Source organism: Monodon monoceros, unplaced genomic scaffold (genome assembly GCF_005190385.1).
Source record: "Monodon monoceros isolate NGI ecotype Baffin Bay Population unplaced genomic scaffold, NGI_Narwhal_1 Super_Scaffold_15, whole genome shotgun sequence".
NCBI classification, from domain to species: Eukaryota; Metazoa; Chordata; class Mammalia; order Artiodactyla; family Monodontidae; genus Monodon; species Monodon monoceros.
Genome location: NW_021703771.1, coordinates 7,802,075 through 7,813,389, shown reverse-complemented (window position 1 = coordinate 7,813,389; position 11,315 = coordinate 7,802,075). Strand labels below are relative to the sequence as shown.

Here is an 11,315-nt window from a genome sequence, read left to right as displayed (position 1 = left end):
GTCACTGGAAGGAAAAAGAAATACCCCAAAAGTGCTTTGCCTAAGAAAAGCTGATAAAAGAGTCATGCCCTGTTTTCTTCTTAATCTTCCTGCAGCATCTTCCCGCCCTTCCCAGCTGCACGCTTTGCATCCTTAAGAGTTTTAGGCCATTGAGAATGCATATACATATACGTATATATATATATATATATATACACATATATTTATATATATGTGCACATATATATACACATATATTTATATATATGTGTGTATATATATATATATATATATTTATTTAATGGCATTGATATAACAGGAATAGGTGTCATTGTCATTGTCAGTAAAAATCTAGCTTCAGGGCCAGAATCTGCAGTCAAACGTGCGACCAGCCAAGTAAAGCTTGGTTCGCTCTGTGACAGAAAAGGCTGCTGAATCTACATGGGAGTCAAGAACATTCTCTCCCTCAGGACTCTTCCCTTCTGTTGCTACACCTCACTGGTTTGATCACTCACACAGAATCTCTAAAACAGGAGGAATAGGAAATCACTGATACAAGAATAGAACACATGGGGGCTACCATAAAAGAAACTTCATTTTGCAGCTATTCCACATTATTGCTAATGTAGGCATGAAACAGACACACGCACTTCTTGCTTACTTAGCAATGTTCTATTTTCCTTAGCCATTCTTAAAGACTGAATAAGGACACCTTTTTACTTCCTTCTCCTTCTTGATTCTAAAAATACTAGGCTGAAGTAAAGTGATAGTGAGAATATAAAAATAGGTACCATTTATTGAGTGTCTGCTCTGGACCAGGCAGTTCACGTACATTTTCCTAGTACGTTATGACTCTTTGGGATGATTCCAGATTGATATCATAATTCTCACTTCCAGACCAGGAAAATAAGTCTCTGAAAGGTTAAGCAATTTGATCAGGTAACACAAGTAGCAAGAGGCAAAGCGGCAAAAAGAGATCTTTTAAAAAAAATTTATTTTTAATTTTTTCAGGTTCTTTTCCATTATAGGTTATTTCAAGATATTGAATATAGCTCCCTGTGCTATACAGTAGGTCCTTGTTGGTTATCTATTTTATATATAGTAGTGTGTATCTGTTAATCCCAAACTCCTTATTTATCTCTCCACCCTCCTTCCCCTTTGGTAACCATGAGTTTGTTTTCTATGTCAGTGTGTCTGTTTCTGTTTTGTAAATAAGTTCATTCATATCATTTTTTTTAGATTCAACATATAACTGAATCATATGATTTTTGTCTTTCTCTGTTTGACTTACTTCAATTAGTATGATAATCTCTAGGTCCATCCATGTTGCTGCAAATGGCATTATTTCATTAAAAGACATTTTTTGGAATGACTTCCCATTTGCTAGTAAAATCTGTTAGCTAAGTAGCAGGGCATTTGGGAGACGGGAATACTGCTTTCTTTAATTTTCTTTATAACTGAGGAATACCAGAAAATGTGTTGTTATAACCATTGACACTGAACATCTCATAATGCCCATTTTTCTGCATTTCTATGTAGTGGATGTGGCCAGTTTAAATTCTCTTGAACTAAAGACAGGAGTAGAGGGGATGGAAGAAGGGAAGGAAAGAGGGAAGAAGGAAGAGGGGGAAAAGAAACCTAAATGGAATTGATTTTCCCTTATTATTCCCGAGCATCATGTCATCATTTTATGCATCAATTCTAGTTGTAATTAAGATGCAGAATATAGGGGTGATTCTCTTGTGGAAAGCTGTTTTATTAGTCAGGACTCTTTTAGCTGCAAGAGAAATAAAATTCAAATCAAACCAGCTTGTTGGGAACAAAGAGAGAAAGAGAGGATATTTATTTGGCTCATGTAACTGGGGCTCTACTTCTAGGTGTCAGGAAACTTTAGTTTGAATATGATACTGAAAATTTGGTACATTTCAAGGGTTTATGGGCCCTAGAATATGGGTAGTTTATAGGGTGCCATGAAATGTACCCCCTTCTCAAAAACTGGGACCTAAGATCACTCTCAACAGAAAACAGAGTCATACAGAATCACAGTAAAGATACCAGCTCCAGGTCTGCCAGGTCTGTTAGATATTGAGTCTTCTCAATATAAAGAAAGAATATGTCGGAAGGGAACTGATCAGCTGTGGAAGCAAAAGGAGAAAGGAGAACATTACCATTATTCATCTAAGGAGTCTCTGAGTAAGGGGTGTCCTTGAACAGATACGCAGTTGTTGAGATGCCGCTCATACAGTGGAAGGACCATGGGCTCCAGTCAGATAAACCATTCAGCCTACAGCTACTTCCAGTGTGCCCACTACTTTTCCTGGACAGTTAGGATGTGTCCACAAAAAAACACAAAGGTCCCTGCCCAAGGGACTTCCCTGGCAGTCCAATGGTTAAGACTTCGCCTTCCAATGCAGGGGGTGCGGGTTCAATCCCTGGTCGGATCCCACATGCCTCACGGCCAGAAAAACAAAACATAAAACAGAAGCAGTCAGCTGCTCAGTTGACGCTGCGTGTCCTGGGCTGGCTTCCAAGGTGCCACCAGGAGTTATTGGACCCTCTGAAGACTGTCCCTGGATCTCGGGTTAAAAATCTGTATTCTGATCTGAACTGTGGGAAAAAGGGTTAGCTCGTTGGTGATATTCCTACTTTAAGGACATCATGTTTTCCAAACTAGCACATTTGCAGACTGTTGCTGTCCTTAGTGGAGTTCATTCTTCAGTGGCTTCTGCTACATCTGTTGCAACTAAAAAACAGTCCAAGGCCCTCCATCCTCTGATTACATTTTTGAACGGGAATCTAAATATGGTGCCCACAACTACCATACTTTACCTGTAACCCTGGAGAAACGAAAAGGTATTTGCATATGGGATGTAGAAGGCAGAAAACATTTTGACTTTCTGAGTGCCTACAGTGCTGTCAGCCAAGGGCATTGTCATCCAAAGATTGTGAATGCTTTGAAAAGTCAGGTGGACAAATTGACCTTAACATCCAGGGCCTTTTACAATAACGTGCTCGGTGAATACGAAGAGTATGTTACTAAACTTTTCAACTACCACAAAGTTCTTCCTATGAATACAGGAGTGGAGGCTGGAGAGACTGTTTGCAAACTTGCTCGTAGTTGGGGATATACCGTGAAGGGGATCCCGAAATACAAAGCAAAGATGGTTTTTGCGGTTGGAAACTTTTGGGGTAGAACATTGTCTGCTATCTCCAGTTCCACCGACCCAACCAGTTATGATGGTTTTGGACCGTTTATGTCAGGTTTGGAAATCATTCCATGTAATGATCTGCCTGCTCCTGAGCATGCATTTCAGGACCCAAACCTTGTCGCCTTCATGGTGGAACCAATTCGGCGTTGTTGTTCCGGATCCAGGCTACCTTGTGGGCATGTGAGAGCTCTGCACCCAGCACCAGGTTCTGTTTATTGCTGATGAAATACAGACAGGATTGGCCAGAACTGGTAGATGGCTGGTTATTGATCACGAAAATGTCAGACCTGATATTGTCCTTCTAGGAAAGGCACTTTCTGGTGGTTACACTTCCTGTATCCGCAGTGTTGTGTGATGATGAAATAATGCCGACCATTAAACCAGGGGCACACGGTTCAACGTAGGGTGGCAATCCTACGGCCCTGGAGGTTTTGGAAGAAGCAAACCTTGCTGAAAATGCAGAGAATATGGTTATCATCTTGGGAAATGAACTCGTGAAACTACCTTCTAATATTGTAATGGCTGTAAGAGGAAATTTACTATTTAAATACATTTAAATAGTATTAAATGCTATTGTGATTAGAGAAACCAAAGATTATGATGCTTGGAAGGTGTGTCTGCGACTTCAAGATAATGGACTTCTGGCCAAGCCAACCCACGGTGATATCATCAGGTTTGCACCTCTGCTTGTGATCAAAGAGGATGAGATTCTGGAGGCCATGGAAATCATTAACAAGACCATCTTGTCCTTCTGAGGGTGACAGTTTTCAGTGGTGCCTGGGAGCCAGCTGGAGACAGGCAGTTCATAAAGCTCTGTGTTTCTGCATTTAATGCAGACATATTCCACTTCCCCCATGTCAAGGGCTTTTTAAAAAACATATGTTTTTCAGTTCATACATAATAGAATGACATTTATAAAAGTGCAGTTTGCTGTGTAACGTAACTAAGAGAATATCCTGGCATCTTATATTCGATTAAGTGTTTGTGTGTGTGTGTGTGTGTGTGTGTGCTTTCTAAGGTGAGATGCATCTCTCTATATAGACAACCTTTTAACCAAGCCCCTTAGCACAATTTATATATGTTTTAATAATTTCTGGTATAAATTGTTTGTATTTGAAAAAGTTCTATGAGAGTATTGCATAGAAGATTAGCTTAACCTCATAAAGTTGAATCATAACCATTGAATTTTAGGAAGGATTAATGGTTAAGCTTATATAAAATACTAGATTTAAGTAAACTCCATATTGGCTAGCACCAAGATGTATTCTATGAATGTCATTACTTTGAATTAAGAATTATTGTTTAACATTCCTAGATTATGTTTTAAGTGTTTGATATAATTTGTAAAAAGTGTTTATTTTCAGTGTTTCTTTAAATTTAAAATAAAGCTCATATTTAAAATGTCTACATTGGGACCAGTGTGTGATTACTGCAGTGTTATCAATTACCTCACATTTTAAAGTCCTCTGAGAATATTATTACCTGTTTTATTTCATGTGTTTTCTAAGAACATTTTGGTTTCTTTGGTAATCTCTAGAAAAACAAATTATGAGAAGTCTCTTTAAGTACTACCTTTTCCACTTTCAAAATAACTGCTTTTTTCCCATGTGTATGCTAGTATTTACCATTTTTATTAAAGTATCCTTCTTATGCATGGTAAAAAAAAAAAAACAGAAGCAATATTATAACAAATTCAATAAAGACTTAAAAAAAATGGTCCACATCAAAAAAAAAAATCTTTAAAAAGAAAAGATCCCTGCCCAATATCATAGACTATAAGCATTAAACCTAATAAATAAGTAAATCATATAGTATGTTAGAAACCAAATAAAAAGGAAAACCTAAAACAAGGTGTGAGGAGTCAGGAGGGCCCAGGAGGAAGGGCATGGTGTGATTTGAATTTGAATGGTCGAGGAGTCCTCATGGAGAAGTGGTATTTGAGTGGTGAACGGAAGGTGGTAAGGGAGTTTGCCAGTGGATATCTGGGGGAAACATTCCATGCAGAGCAACTGTCCAAAGATAGGAGCATTCTTGGCACATTTGAGGAATTTCAAGGAGGCCAGGTTGGCAGGAGTTAAGTGAACACAAAGGAAAGTAAAAAGAGATAAAGTCAAAGGGAGATCACCGTAGGCCACCGTAAGGTCAGCTGGAACAATTTAAGAAATGACGGTGACAGGGTCTGGGTGGTAGTAATGAGGTTGTGAGATACTGTTTGCAAAGCATCTTGTTCATGGCAGGAACCAAACCCTGTGGTCGTTATAAGGCATGTCCCTTTTATGATTCTCCGCTCGTCATACCAACTTCAGAATATGATTTAGTCTCCTATCATGTTTACTTCCAAGGAAGCCTGCCTCAGCCTCAAAAAGCAAGAATCTAGTCATCTTGTCCACTTGGCAGTTACGGTTTTCACTATAAATGCACTGTTATTCCAGGTGTATGCTTGAGTCTTTCCGAGCCCCCGTCTTGCCAATACAACTCTGAGAGATCAATGAATCCCTAGTGGTCTGAGGGTTCAGCCAGGGGGGTCCACACTGGTATGTAAATTATCCCCCGAAGTCTGCCATTTCTGAAGCCCTTTGAGTGGACAGTCTCTCCTGGGCATATCCTGACTTTACCAAGTGTTTTTCTTGAATCAAATCACAATAAACATCTAGGATTGGGAGTTACCTAGAGATCTGGGGGAGTTCAGCAACTTTGTTACTTTAATTCCAGTAAGTTAGATTTAGAGACACTGATTGTGCCCTACAGTCTGAAAATCTGAGAAAATTCATTTTTTTCCATTTTTATTGCATCAAAAAGGAACATTCCGGATTATGGTTATATCAACATCAAAGAACGTTACTGTTTGTTGGACCCTTCCCATGTAACAGGCACCGTATTAGACGTTTACATTGTATAATGTCCCAGCCTCAACACAACCCTTCACAGCACAGTTAGTTTAGCTGGACGGGCAGGACCCTGACATCCTGGAGGTCCAGCGCTGGTGCCTGCACGTGGTCCATCAGCAGAAATACACCTGTGAAGACAGGTCCCTCTATTGCTTTGGTCCATGCTGTTGTTTCCATTTATTTGCTTGTTTAATGGAAAGGAGAGGAGGTTGTTTCATTTTGTCTGGCTTTGTTTTGACTATATTTTTACCATCACACGAATGATGGCTCTTGTTTACTTTTAATTTTGTTTGTTTATTTGTTTACTGATCTACTCTTCATCTTCAACCAGACCTCTCAGCCATAGGAGTAGGAAAGACACCGAAAGTAGCCACAGTTCCCAAAATATATACTGTAGAGCCCTGGGCTTGCAGGTAGTCACCCCCAAAATGGCTCCTTGGCCAAACAAAGTCTTATAGTAAAGAAAATATTTTTAATCATGTTTCATCTCGTAGTTTCCAATATTATTTGCCCACACAGCCCTTTTACTGGAAAATAACTATTAAACCTCCAAGACTAGTTCTAAGGGGCAAACTTGGGGGCTGAGGAGATGAGGAACAAGGAAAGTCATTTGTCTGCTTTCTCAGAGGGCTCAGGAAAGAAAAGTGAAAGGTTTTCCCATGAAAATAAGGTATTGAAATAGAGAAGAAACAGGAGGCATTTCCTTGCTACGCGATTCAAATTGCTGAAAAATCTCTGCAATCCAAGGCAGAAAAGTGAGCAATGATGCTGTGCCTGTGGGCATTAAACTTAGAATGTGAACTGAGAAGCCACTCAGGCAGCTTCAGGGACGTGCTGTGAAGTCCCATCCGCAGACGTACCCTGCAGCCCTCACTGAGCGCTGACCCGCACCTCAACCCCAGGCCAGAGATAAATGAACATGTGGAAGGGCAGCCAGTCTCCCCTCTCTGTTGCACATCTTCAGGAAGAGTGTGAAATTATCTTTCTTCAAGAAAGGAAGCTGCCTCCTATACCGTTTCTCACCCACCTGGACCAACAGTGGGCAGAGCATCTCTGTCCGTGAGGCCACCGCCTGGTACCACCCCAGATCTGAGGCTTTGCTGGGGATGCCCCGCCAGCCACTGATGAGAGCCAGCCCCACTTCAAACAAGCATAGATCCTGTTCCCTGGTGCTGGAATTAAATCAGTGATCTAAAGTACTGATTTTATTAACTTAATGATTAAATTAGTTAATATCTAGAAAGATTTTTCTGTGCTCTGAAAGGAATAGCATTGTCATTTTAATTTTATTTAATGTTCAACACATTAAACTTACAACTAATTACCAAAACTATGAAAATTAAAATTTCTTAAACAGTTAAACATTGATTAAAGTCTGAAATAAAATCGCTTAAATGATTTAAACAATAATTGTAAATTTACTATGACTAATTATTGTTTTAAATAAATTTATTTATTTATTGGCTGCGTTGGGTCTTCGTTGCTGCGTGCGGGGCTTCTCTAGTTGCGGCAAGCGGCGGCTACTCTTCACTGTGGTGCGCGGGCTTCTCATTGCGGTGACTTCTCTTGTTGCGGAGCACGGGCTCTAGGTGCACGAACTTCAGTAGTTGTGGCACGCGGGCTCAGTAGTTGTGGCGCATGGGCTTAGTTGCTCCGCGGCATGTGGGATCTTCCCAGACCAGGGCTCAAACGCGCGTCCCCTGCATTGGCAGGCGGATTCTCAACAATTGCGCCACCAGGGAAGTCCTGAATATTTTTAAATATTAACTAACTCCAATTAAATATTTAAATAACTCCATAAACAACAAAGTGTGTACAATTACAATGAGAATAATGCACTTGCAGGCATTTTGTAAAAGTTAAGACCCAGGGCTTATTTTTTTGTCTGTATGTCTTCATTATTTTTTCTCATTATTGTTTATATACCTTCTTTTGTTATACTTAACCTGCTTCTTCCCTCTCACAATTAATGTCTCAGATTAGTTGAGATTCTAGAATTTGGGTGACCAAGAAGTAGAATTTTGGCGGGAGTGAAGAATCTAGTTGCTTCTCTCCAAATAAGTTACATGTGAACTGGTAGTCATTTGTCTGAGCTGTTTGTTTGTTTGGCTTTTTACCCTCCTTTTTTTCAGACACTAAGACCTTTAAATGCATGCTTTCACCTAGGTTTTTGAAACCTGGCATCTCACTCCCTTATGTATTTTTTTAACTCTTGCATGGCCGGTGCAGCCCGTCCTGTCACAACTCTTGTCATGCGGAGTAGATAGATCTAGTCCTTTAAGATCTGGTGTTAGGAGAACCTCACCTATGCTTTGTTATATCATAACAGAGGTACCACTGAGTTTTCATCTCCTCGAATACAAGCCATAGGGTTTGCCTTCTTAGTGATTCTTTCATGTCTTACCAGCTAGTTAATTCATTATCTTAGTACCCTCAATGTTTATTCTTTTCTACCTGGTTGTTTTGTGACACACTCCTTGTGATATGTAGGAAACCCCTCTACCTCGTTGTTCAGTGTGCTCCCCAGCACCAGAAAGTCTTACTGGGTAGCAACATTTGCCAAGAAAAAAAGTGCATGTCTATACTTTCTAAATATAAATTTAATAGTAAGCTAAATATAAATTTAATAACAAAACTTATATGTCCATGCATAAATAGTCCTCTCCTTATGAAAATCAATAAAATAAATAAATACCATCACATTTTTCTTTCTTTTCTATTAAAGTTACTGTGCCCTTTGTATTAACTTTTCTGGAATTTTCTAGGACTTTCAAAGAAACACTCATTTCCATTAATTCTGATCAAATTATCACAACTTGACCAAAAGGGGTCTCCTTATATTGCCCCTAGATTCTTTAGCACTACCCCCAACATCCTTGAAAACATCCCCTGCTTTCTAGCCGCAATAAGATGGATTTTGCTGATTCTGGATTCTCCTTTGACCATGATATCAGATCAGCTGCTCCCCTGGGAGCCCGGTGTTCCTCTGTGGAGACAAGTGCACGAGACCATATCTGTGCATGGGAGTGTGTAGACTTAGAGTGTCAGCCACGTACACGTGCACTGCTGCTCCTTTTAGCCACTCATATGGAGCTGGAGAAGATATTCATTTTTTTTTCTGTTTATATTTTTCTTGCAGTTTTTTATTAAAGTATAGATGATTTACAATGTCGTGTTAGTTTCAGGTGTGCAGTAGAGTTATTCAGTTATATATATATATCTAATTTTTCAGATTCTTTTCCCTTATAGGTTATTACAAAATATTGAGTAGAGTTCCCTGTGCTCTACAGTAGGTCCTTGTTGGTTATCTATTTTATATATAGTAGTGTGTATATGTTAACACCAAACTCCTAACATCCCCCTACCCCCTACCCCTGTGGTAACCATACGCTTGTTTTCTATCTGTGGGTCTATTTCTGTTTTGTGAACAAGTTCATTTGTATCATTTTTTCAGATTCCACATATAAGTGATATCATATGATATTAGTCTTTCTCTGTCTGACTTACTTCACTTAGTATGATAATCTCTAGGTCCATCCACGTTGCTCCAAATGGCATTATTTCATTCTCGTTTATGGGTGTGTAATATTCCATTGTGTATATATATCACATCTTCTTTATCCATTCATCTGTCAATGGACATTAAGGTTGTTTCCATGTCTTGGCTATTGTGAATAGTGCTGCTATGAGCATAGGGGTGCATGTATCTTTTGGAATTAGAGTTTTCTCCGGATATATGCCCAGGAGTGGGATTGCTGGATCATATGGTATTCTTCTTTAAGGACATAAGTTTACTTTGGTTCTCCCAGTAAGACCCATAAATTGTTGCTCCCTTACATTTCTGAAAGACCAACTTCAAACCACACTGACACACTCCAGATTCTTAACCCCCTGAGTAGTACGGGGGCTTCTGCCTGGGTCTGGCTCACATGCTCTCCATGACTGGAGTTGCTGAGGTCCCACCATGCCAAGACCATCCCTTGCCATCTAATTGCTTGCTATGCATAGCACATCATCTCTTCAAAATTAAGTCTGAAGCTTCCACTCATCCTTTTGTTTCTTCTACCTGTTGAGCAATGAAGATATCCTCATGGAAAAGTCAAGGCTTTTCAGACATTTTGCTTTTAGCGGAATTATATTTCTGGCAGATCATTACATCTGTGTATCTCTTTTTCTTCTGTAAATAAAATTTCCTTCTCAGTGATATGATGTCTTAAGAATCAGACCCCTTCCCAAGTCACAAGGCTTCAGAGGGGTTCAGGAGGAGGTCGCTTGTCCACCCCTCCCAGTTCCTCAAGTGACATTTCAGCTCATGAACAGGAACCGGAAGGTGGATCCATGGGCGTGCCACTTAGTAAATGTACATTCTGAGAGGCAGCAGCTCTTCCCCTTTGAGTATTCCCCCAGGGGACTTCATTCCCCGAATGGAATACTTTTCCCCGCCATATCAAGAGGCACTTAGTCCTTTGGCAAATCTTAGTCATTTGCTATTTTCTTGCCTAAGTAACTAGGATAAACCTGTCTCCTTCTCTGAGATGCCATCCAAGTGTCTCCTAGAACAAACGAACAACCTGGAGAGGTTAATATTATCCCTTATTATCGTCATTAGCTTTTGGAGGGTATTTCACTCATTGCTTATGGTAGCTCCACGTCATCTCAATTAATCCCAACTACAACCACCTGCAAGAGTATCACTTTTATTCCATTTTCCAGACGAGAGAACACAAACAGCATTGAATTAACCCCGCTTGGAACTCGCAGGGCAGGGATTAGAACTCACGGCTTTCCCAGAGTCTGGATTGTTAGCTACTAGCTCTGCCTCCTTCTTCCTTTCCATCCTTGCTTGTACCCTCATTTTACATCTAGAGAACGTGCCCCCTAAACAGAGTTTATATTCCATTAGGCTAGTCATCACACAATTAAATTTAGACGCCCTCCTAGCAACTGCCGCCGTTCCTTAGTTTTAAACTGTAATTTATGGTAGCCTGGAGACCACGTGCTGTTTCCAAACTATGCCCATTAAGTGTATAGACTGTCCACATTCAACCTATCCTATCCTACTGTCCACCTGCAGCTTCCCTCCTGGGCCCTTATCAGTGAAATCAATTACAGCCTCATGTCCTCGCCCTTCACGTGCCGTCAAATCCATTCTCACACTGCACACTCGGGCTAATTGTGTGAAGGCCTTTCCCCCGAGTTACTGGGTTTGAACGGTTGCTGAGCCCTGTCACCTCTTGGC

General features: G+C 40.2%; 1 pseudogene; it reads left to right on the top strand.

The window, feature by feature from the left end:
• Positions 1 to 2,637: 2,637 nt before the first annotated feature.
• LOC114896361 lies at positions 2,638 to 3,943 on the top strand (annotated as a pseudogene).
• The last annotated feature ends 7,372 nt before the right edge of the window (positions 3,944 to 11,315 follow it).